The 10,000-nt window shown below is 41.0% G+C and overlaps 1 protein-coding gene across 3 annotated transcripts in view; it reads left to right on the top strand.

The window, feature by feature from the left end:
• The window catches only part of LOC125025634 (E3 ubiquitin-protein ligase MIB1-like), a 395,737-nt gene that overhangs the window by 137,036 nt on the left and 248,701 nt on the right, over positions 1-10,000 (top strand). The gene's annotated exons all lie outside the window — the stretch shown is intronic.

Here is a 10,000-nt window from a genome sequence, read left to right as displayed (position 1 = left end):
CGCGGGCACGTTTCATGGCATCGTTTCTGAGAATAATATTGTCAAGTCGAGTCGTCTTCCTGCTAAATTAATACGCCAAGAGTTTAAGGTAATTTGGTCGCTTAGAATAATGCATCGCACACAGCGTTTTTTTTTTTTTTTTTCTTTGTGTGTGTGTGTGTGGTTCCTCGAATCAATTAATTCTCCCTCCGGCCGTGGCCTTTCGTTAAGAGGGGACATAATGCTCACCATATATACGGGTCGCACTGAGGGGAAGGAGTCCGGTCACCTGAGGGACGGATGCCACCCCTATCCATAAACCTCACGCCCTTCTCCCTTCCGTCCCCCACCCCCCTCCTCGACCACGTCCTACCTGCACTATTGATCTCTCCATCGGTCACGCTCCGTAAACCTTCTTGCCTTTTCACAAAAATTAAATTAAAGGCCCGCGGCTTCGCACGGCGACCGGCGGAGGGGGAAGGGAAACGGAGGGGAGGGGAAGGGGAAGGGATGGGAGGGGAGAGGAGGGAAGGGAAGAGAAGAGAAGGGACAAGAAAGGGGAAGGGAGGAAGGGAAGACGAGCTACGAGACCACCTCAGGCCACGGCATGGCCCATTTGATCCCCGAGCCTGGGTCCTGGAAGGTCGTGTCGAGGCTTGCCTAATCACGAGTGGCCAGGCGACCCAAGGCGCGGGTCAAAACATCACTTTCGTCACCGCCGATAATCGCACACAAATCATCTGGATAATCACTACCATGAGACAAGTTAATCATCATCAGTTATGATGGACTCTAATCACCATAATCTCAGGATAATCACCGCCATGAGTCAATTTGCTCTCCGTCCTAATCCTGGATAATGAACATAATCCGCGATAATCATCATAACAGAGTCTGGATTATCACAACCATAAACCTTAACAACTCGCACCATAGAACCTGACCATGACGAACTCCAAATGGATATTCGACATCAACAACCAAAGCCATAGTCTAGGGCCCTTACATACCCCCCCCCCCCCCCTTCCGTCACCGTATGCTAAATCCGCCTGGGAACCACGCCCCTTTTCCATACCCGAGACTGATGGGTCCATCCGCATTATCAATGTCGCAATCACTTATTAATGTTTTGTTCGATGATGTCAAATATTGGGATAAAAAATCGATTATTCTAAACCATCAACACTTTAAAAAGAATATTGGAAATGTTAAACATATACATTCTAGAAGAAGTCAAAGACATTTTTTGGAAAATATTAACTAGATAGAAGCTAACGATACAAAATCTGAAGCCTAAAAGACAAACAATTACGGTTTGACTGTGTGTGGATACGTAGTGTAGACTAGTGATTATGATCTACAGTATAATTGTCAATCAGGACATCGGTCATTAATTATTATTAAAAACAAGCCCAAAACACATCATAGATATAGTTAAATGCTCCAATAGTGCCTAAAAAAACTACAATTGGCCAAAAGACAATAAAATCACTGCTGCACGGCCCCCATGTAATCAAATTACCGCCGCACGATTCACTGAATAAGCCTATGTGACCAAACCAAAACCACAAGTTACGGCAATAAATACAAACCTCTTCCTTCAGGACGAAAGCAAAAAATAAAAAGAAAATAGTCGAACAACAGTATTAAAATGACGACAACCAAAACGCTCCCGCCATACCCGCCCCCCCCCCAAAAAAAAAAAAAAAAAAAAAAAACATTGCCACCGACCACCCGCGAGGACATTTTCCCGGGCCGGCTTCGAGATGGGCGTCGTCGAGCAAAAAGGGATTCCCTCTCAGCGAAATCCCAGGACAAGTTCCGGGGATTATCTGCTCTCTCCCTTGTCTTGTTTCCTGGCGACTTCCCACGCTACACTTAAGCATGCTGTTACACCTTTCAGGAGCGTTGGCGGCTTGTTCTTTAGGCTTGCTCAACCAAGTGAAATCTTGACTTTTCGTTGTCTTCATTCATGTGGCCTGCTTCTCCTTGTATTCCCCTTCCTCTTCCTCCTCTTCCTTCTCCTCCTCCTCCTCCTCTTTGCTCTTTCTCTTCCCTTCTTTTTCTCTATTTCTCCAGTGAATAACCATCCCTCCCTGAGTCCATCTGACACTCTTTCGCCATTCCAACAACACGGTAAGTATCGGTAGAAAAGGGTCGCGCCGTTTTAACATCTGGGTCGTGTTCATCACTTTTAATCATATTGATTCCTTTATTGATCCACTCAATTCTTTTAGTCATTAACTACATAACATGTTTATGGTCATTATACTGTGCATGTAAGAGACATAAAAAATACTCCGATTTTTTTTTATTAGTTTTACTTTACTGTGGTTATAACTTTATCTCTTGTGAAAGCTCATTTTCTAGTCTATAAGCACTTAGCAGCACTGAACTTTGATACAGTTTCTTGAGTTTTACTGTTAATGACCCTACCGACATGACCTTAAGCCCATATCCATTACCCCAACTCGGCTATGGTGCCTGAGGGACCTCGGCCACCCGGCTTCACGTTTTGGTTACATTATGCTTACACAACCGGACCAGGGACATCGAGGCTGGCTTCAATGACGTTTTCAATGATGTTTTAACTATAATTTCACATCCAATAAGCTTCTAAAGCAATCACAACTAAGAGGTACCCTTTTCGCCAGAGGAAGAAGAAAAAAGAAAAAAAAGAAAAGACGAAGAAGAAAGGGCATTTCAGGTCTGACACGGCTTGTTCCCCACTCTTGTGTCTGGGCAAATGGGTGATAATCCCACACTGAAGTCTATTTCTGAAGTTACATAACAGTAGTGGAACTCCAGATTTATTGGAAATAATAAGTCTCATTGTTGAAAAAAGCACAGAGATCCGGGATCCTACAAACAGCTTTACTATGAAATACACAATAATTCCAACTTAACTAAATCTGCATGAACACAACTTACCAATAACGAAATAATACTTATGATTTCAATGTACAAAAAACTAATATTCCTTATATTCTATAAAATCAATAGCTACATCACTTTATCTATACAATATAATTCCTAAAGCAGAACTTATAGAAGGCAAGAAGAATAAGATTAATGTAATATTTTGGTTAAAGTATTCGAAAAAACAGTAACAAAGACTGATGCTTTCTAATTACCTAAACAGTGTCTAATATCTGGCTGTGTAAGGCCAAACTTAACAAAAGGTCTAGTAACAGGCATATCTCAACGGGCAAGAACAAATGCTGAACCGTTCTCTGCTGTGACTTTGGCTTTCAACCTGTATTGTTTTTCAAAGGTATTTGCGATAGCGAGTACACAAAATATATTCCATTTTCTGTAACTCATATTGAAAATAAATTCAAAACGATTTTCATTTAATCGATTATCTATTTTTCGAATTATAATCGATTCAAATCCCTTGCTCAAAATCGTTTGATTATCATGCAAACCCTGAACCGTAGTAATTAAATCTTAACAATAACCGTAGTAATTAAATCTTAACAATAACAGCAACAACAACAATAATAACAGCGGCAATATCAGGGAATAAGACAATAAAAGGGGAAAAAATAAAATGATCATTTCATAATCATTTTCATCAGCCCCAACACAGATACTCACAGTCGTAACTATATGGCTATCATCAATACTAACAGTATTACTTCTACAGTACTACTACTAATACCAACGCTGGTTCTGCAGCTGCTACCAGTTTATTTTCCTCCTGTACCCTTACTCCCACTTATACTTAAAAATACGATGGAGAGCGCAAATACAAACCAAAAATCTGATGAACCAACCGTTGCACCACGATATCGGTCTCCAAACATACCTGTGGGCGAAAAAGAAAACATTTTAATAAGACCTGAAGGTATATATTTACCGTGGAACATGTGATAACGCATCTGAAAGTACTATTTGGCATGATAATTAAAAGATATGGAGAGATGAATGGATAGATATTTTCTTTATTCAAATACAGGAAGAGGAAGAGTGAGCGGAGGAGGGGGGTTGGAGGAGGAGGAGGAGGAGGAGGAGGAGGAGGAGGAGGAGGAGGAGGAGGAGGAGGAGGAGGAGGAGGAGGAGGAGGAGGAGGAGAGGAGGAGGAGAAGGAGAAGGAGGAGGAGGAGGAGGAGAAGGGAGGGAGAAAAGTGAGTGAGTGAGTGAAGGAGTGAGAGAGAGACAGTCAGATCGATATAGAGTCAAACCCATAAAACCATAGCAGATGACCGTACCGTTCCCCACTCCCAAAAAATGGGATATCCTTCCTCCCATTTTCTTTTATCCGCGTATCCATCAACGGATCAGTATAAAGCTATCTACGATAAGTAATTCGCAGTGTTCTTGTATGCCGCGAGCGAGTGGATCAATACGGAGCCCCGAGATAGGGTGCCTCCGCGGTCGCCTTGCCCCACATAAACAATACCGACGGTACATCATCATACGTCCGAAATGGTGCACGCTTTTCCTTCCGAAGATAGAAAGGTGCGTCTCCCCTTCGTGCCAGATAAGGCGACGATAAGACGTGCTCCATTATGTGAGTGAAAGGGTAGATAAATATTTTGACACTGCCAGTCCCGCATACACCGGGTCAGGACTCGGCACGGTGTGGGATAAAAGCGGACGCGTGAACCATTTCTTTTTGTGGGCCTTTTGAGGACTACAGTAAAGTGCTTTTGCAGAAATTGCTTACTTCATTCTGTTTTTCGTTTTTCTTTATACTTGCCACTGTTAACAGAAAAAGAGTATTTTATGAAAATAATAAAGAGGTGCCCACATTATGAAAGTAATCATTGCAGTGTTCTACAGACCACATACCTTCATAATATTCTAATGCTGTATCAAATCTACTACACATTACACTACATAACTGCTCCCCCAAGCAGTGCACATCCCATCGACCATTAGCGAAACACGAAAAGTCGATTCCTCAACATGAGTCGGCTAAGACGCTTAATGGTTACACACACGGAGGCAGAATAAACTAAGATCACCACGAGGAATTAGCGCTGCCTCAGATATTTCGATAAGGCAAAAGAGGAACGTCTTTTGACAGTCTGGTAGCTTGCGAACTCCCACTTTGCGGAAGCACTGAGACGATCACGCAATGCTGCTGCTTATTAACATACTCCTGAGAACGGTTCTCTTCAGGAATCGTCCAATTCAAGTTATTTTTTTCTTCATAATTGCCATCATATGTGCAATACTTCCCGCCATGATCATGATGTGTTTATCGTCAGCAACAGAAGTAATTGCAATAAGTAATGAGTATGGTTCAAACGGTCCTGTCATCAAGTCCATCAAAATAATGGTTTTGGCAGAGAGAGAGAGAGAGAGAGAGAGAGAGAGAGAGAGAGAGAGAGAGAGAGTGAGAGTGAGAGTGAGAGTGAGAGTGAGAGTGAGAGAGAGAGAGAGAGAGAGAGAGAGAGAGAGAGAGAGAGAGAGAGAGAGAGAGAGAGAGAGAGAGAGAGAGAGAGAGAGAGAGAGAGAGAGAGAGTGAGAGAGTGAGTGAGTGAGTGAGTGAGTGAGTGAGTGAGTGAGTGAGTGAGTGAGTGAGTGAGTGAGTGAGTGAGTGAGTGAGTGAGTGAGTGAGTGAGTGAGTGAGTGAGTGAGTGAGCGAGCAAGCGTGCGTGCGTGCGTGCGTGCATGCATGCGTGCGTGCGTGCGTGCGTGCGTGCGTGCGTGCGTGCGTGCGTGCGTGCGTGCGTGCGTGCGTGCGTGCGTGCGTGCGTGCGTGCGTGTTCGTGTGCGTGTGTGCGCGCAAGCAACGCCGACCGTGGAGTGATGATGGCCTCTGTCACGCGCCTCATTATGGGAAATCGATTATTATCATAAAGCGTTAGAAAGGTCAACTGCGAGACCTGCATCTGTGCCTCCAAAAGCGGCCTTTCTTCAGGTGCGTCTTTCCCGTCCAGGTATTCATAAGGCGTTGGATAACGTTGCGTCACGCACACGGTACCACTCAGCGAACATCTTTCACACTTCCTGGCTGGGACGGATTCTGGAGATCAGTAGACAGTACTCTCTCGCTCTTTCTCTTTCTCTCTCTCCTTCTCTTACTTCTCCTTCTCCTTTTTCTTCTTCTTTCTATTTTTTTCTTCTCCTCCTCCTCCTCCCCATTTTTTTCACCTCCTCCTCTTCTTCTTCTTCCTACCTCCTCCGTTCCTCCTCTCCCCTCTCCTCTCCGTTTAAGCCTGGGAGTAAGAGTGGATGATTTACGGCTAAGGATCTGAGATATTAAACTGGAACTCGTGAGACGAGACCTGGCAAAAAGAAAGAAGGAGAATAAAAAAAAAAAAAAAAAAATGAAGACTGCTGATTTATGAATCCAGCTCTAAACAGAGTAAGGAAGAAGCAATATCCTTCTAAGCAAACCTACCGAGTGAAGCAGCACTCCCTATCAATTAACAAGGCGCGCCATTAATACACTTCAGCCATGTTCCTCTGCTTGTTTGAGCAAATGTTTCCTCCTCACTCGAGATTTCGGTTTTGCTATAAAAAAAAATCCTTGATTTATGTAGCATCAATCTAGTTCAGAATCTCTTAGTGTTGCTTTAAGTTTCGCTCAATTTCCTTTCTATCGTCGAATTCAATTACATTGAATAAAATGCTCCCAGACCAAATTTATACAAATGCGCCTAATAAGTCAACTGGATCAGAGAGGGATGGGTATACTTAAGCATCCCATGAAACATGAGCAGACTGCACTAAACTGTGGCCATGTACACACTCCATCCACTCATATTCAAAATGTATAAGAACAGCAGTAATGCAGTAGATGACACTATTAATGGGTCGTCCATCGAATATAGTGCCAAATGCTTAAGCGACATGAGGCACCTAGCCATAACGGAGGAGCAGGGGTTGCTGAGAGGTCAAAGTGCAAGGGAAGCGCACTCGAGGAAGGAGCTGGTAGATAAATGATGTTCCAGGTTTGAAGCAGCGCTACAGACAGAGATGAATGGCGCCAAAGACAAGAATGGGAAATCAAAGACCTCCAAAAGAAAATTGTGTAGAGTAAACAGTGCCATCTTACGATCTGTATTCTACGTGGAGGAGATGTGTTTGGGAAAGAGAGAGAGGAAATTTGCATTCGGCCGGCAGAGGAAGCCTTCCATTAAGTTCGAATTTCTTTCTGGGAAGTAAAAGGGCCTGTCCCGGGTGGACGGCAGGGAAGTTTAGAGAGAGAAATACGCAGGGCAAAAGACCGGATACTGAAGGAAGCAAAGACATGCGTGAATGCAACTAGGTCATGCCCAGGACCTAGAGATAAGCCGCATGCCTCGAAGCAATGCGAGTGCCTTAAAGAACACGGCACAACCCTTATCATGAAGAGAAACAGAAAAAGAAAAAAAAATCTGCTGCAAAGGACCAGAGTGAACTCCGAAATAGAGAGCCTCTAAGACTACAAACGGGGCCAAGTTAGGATGTCTGGAGAGAAGTTTTTGAATAACGTTATATCCGTGAAAGAGAGGGAAAACTACTGTATCCTATCAAAGTCGCGTTTCCGTGTAACGAGAGCTCAGAAGGCATATCTTTTATTAACATTAGCGTGTGCGTGTGCGTGTGTGTGAGCATGATACTGTGTGTGTGAGTGAATGTGAATGTGAATATGAGTGTGAGTGTGAGTGTGAGTGTGAGTGTGAGTGTGAGTGTGAGTGTGAGTGTGAGTGTGAGTGTGAGTGTGAGTGTGAGTGTGAGTGTGAGTGTGAGTGTGAGTGTGAGAGTGAGTGTGAGTTTGTGCGTGTGCGTGTGCGTGTGTCTTCGTGTCTTCATTTATGAACGTATATTTAACTGTGTCTTTTTTGTGGATATCTATGTGTGTATCTATTTGTGCCAGTTTATCTGTACATGAATGTGTGCGCGCGTGTATCTATGTGTGTGCATGTGCATGTGCGTATGCGTGTACGTGTGTCTAAGTGTATCTATGTGTGTATGTGTATCTATGTGTGTCTGCTTATCTCTTTTTGTTTCTCTGTAAATGTATGTGCGCGTGTATCTATGTGTATGCATCTATATGTATGTGTGTATCTATATGTATGTGTGTATCTATTTGTGTGTGTATCTATTTGTGTGTGTGTATCTAAGTGTGTCTGTATCTATGTGCGCATGTTTATCTCTATGTGTGGACATCCTCGATATAAAGCTGAACACTGAACAGAGAGGTCTCGCTGCCTCGACGGAAAATTCTGTTTTGGAAAGAACGGAGCATTCTGATTAAAACGGAGCCCTGTTCTGGAGAAGGGAAAGAAATGATCGGTTGATGAGTACATTTATCATAACCCTTGCTGCCCTTATTTCTCCCACACCCCCACACCTTCACGTAATTGCCGTACCGCCAAACTTCATGCCGCATTCAATCTTTTGAAATAGGAAAGGATTTGCAAATAAACGTAACTACTGTATTTCAGTTTTTATCCACTATGTATAATCGTGGAAATCCTACCAATTTTATGGAGGTAAACGCCGTTTATCTGGGCTAATTGGGATATGCAGCGAGGCGGGTGTGTGGGATTTGTGGATAATTGACTAATGAGACCCCTCGGCTGCAGGCATCAGAGGAGAAAAATCATTATTGGAAAAGTAAAATAACTCTACGGTAACGCCCACCCGCATTTCATTTACATTTGTAATTTGTAGTACCGCATGGCCATATATCAAATGTAACAATGCCTTCCCACGCCAAAGTAGATAAAGGACTGTGTAAATTGTTCTTTTCCTTTAACTGATATAGTACAGATCATAATGTTATAGCCTAAAATTCCAATGTAATGCTATAATATAATGCTATAAAAATGCATCAAATGTACCACAGTTAGCCAGGAGGGTAAATAAAAGACTAAACTAAAAAAAAAATCCTCCAACAACAAAACACATTAGAACAGAGATGTCCAAGGAAAAATCCAAGGGAAGCATGCCGCATGTGGCCCTCTCCAGCCGTATTTTGGACACCATGTCGTGGAAGAATATTTACCAATATATCTATATTTATGTTGCCTGTACCTCTCAATGTCTTTCTATTCAGGTGTGTATATATATAACTACAAATAATTTAAAGACAGTATATACGCAAATATATGTGAACATACCATACATATCTTAGTATGCCCATATAAAGACATTTTTATATAAATAACCATAAACATCAAGAAATTTTAGCACACATACCAAATTTTATTTATTATATATTTATATTTTTATATATAATATATATATATTTAATATATATTTATAAAAATATTTTAATTTTAATATTTAATTATTAAAATATATTAAAATATATAATATTATATTATTATATAATTTATTTAATTAAATTATATTATCTATATGTATGTGTGTAACATAGATTGTGTTATTATATATTATATTTAAATATATATATATATTTTATTTTATTATATGTTTGGGGGTTTTTGTTTTGTTTTTTGTTGTGTGTTTTTGTTGTGTGTTTATAAAGGTGATTTATTTTTGGTGTAATTTTAGTAAATTATTATTGAGTGGTAATAGTAGTTGTATACATAAATTTTGTATATAAATATATTATTTATTATATATAATTAAATATATATATCTCTATCTCTATCTCTATCTCTATCTCTATCTCTATCTCTATCTCTATCTCTATCTCTATCTCTATCTCTATCTCTATCTCTATCTCTATCTCTATCTCTATCTCTATCTCTATCTCTATCTCTATCTCTATCTCTATCTCTATCTCTATCTCTATCTCTATCTCTATCTCTATCTCTATCTCTATCTCTATCTCTATCTCTATCTCTATCTCTATCTCTATCTCTATCTCTATCTCTATCTCTATCTCTATCTCTATCTCTATCTCTATCTCTATCTCTATCTCTATCTCTATCTCTATCTCTATCTCTATCTCTATCTCTATCTCTATCTCTATCTCTATCTCTATCTCTATCTCTATCTCTATCTCTATCTCTATCTCTATCTCTATCTCTATCTCTATCTCTATCTCTATCTCTATCTCTATCTCTATCTCTATCTCTATCTCTATCTCTATCTCTATCTCTAT

The sequence above is a fragment of the Penaeus chinensis genome, chromosome 5, assembly GCF_019202785.1.
Source record: "Penaeus chinensis breed Huanghai No. 1 chromosome 5, ASM1920278v2, whole genome shotgun sequence".
In the NCBI taxonomy this organism is placed as follows: domain Eukaryota; kingdom Metazoa; phylum Arthropoda; class Malacostraca; order Decapoda; family Penaeidae; genus Penaeus; species Penaeus chinensis.
The sequence above is the reverse complement of the archived record's forward strand: the minus strand, read 5'-3'. Positions and strand labels throughout refer to the sequence as shown.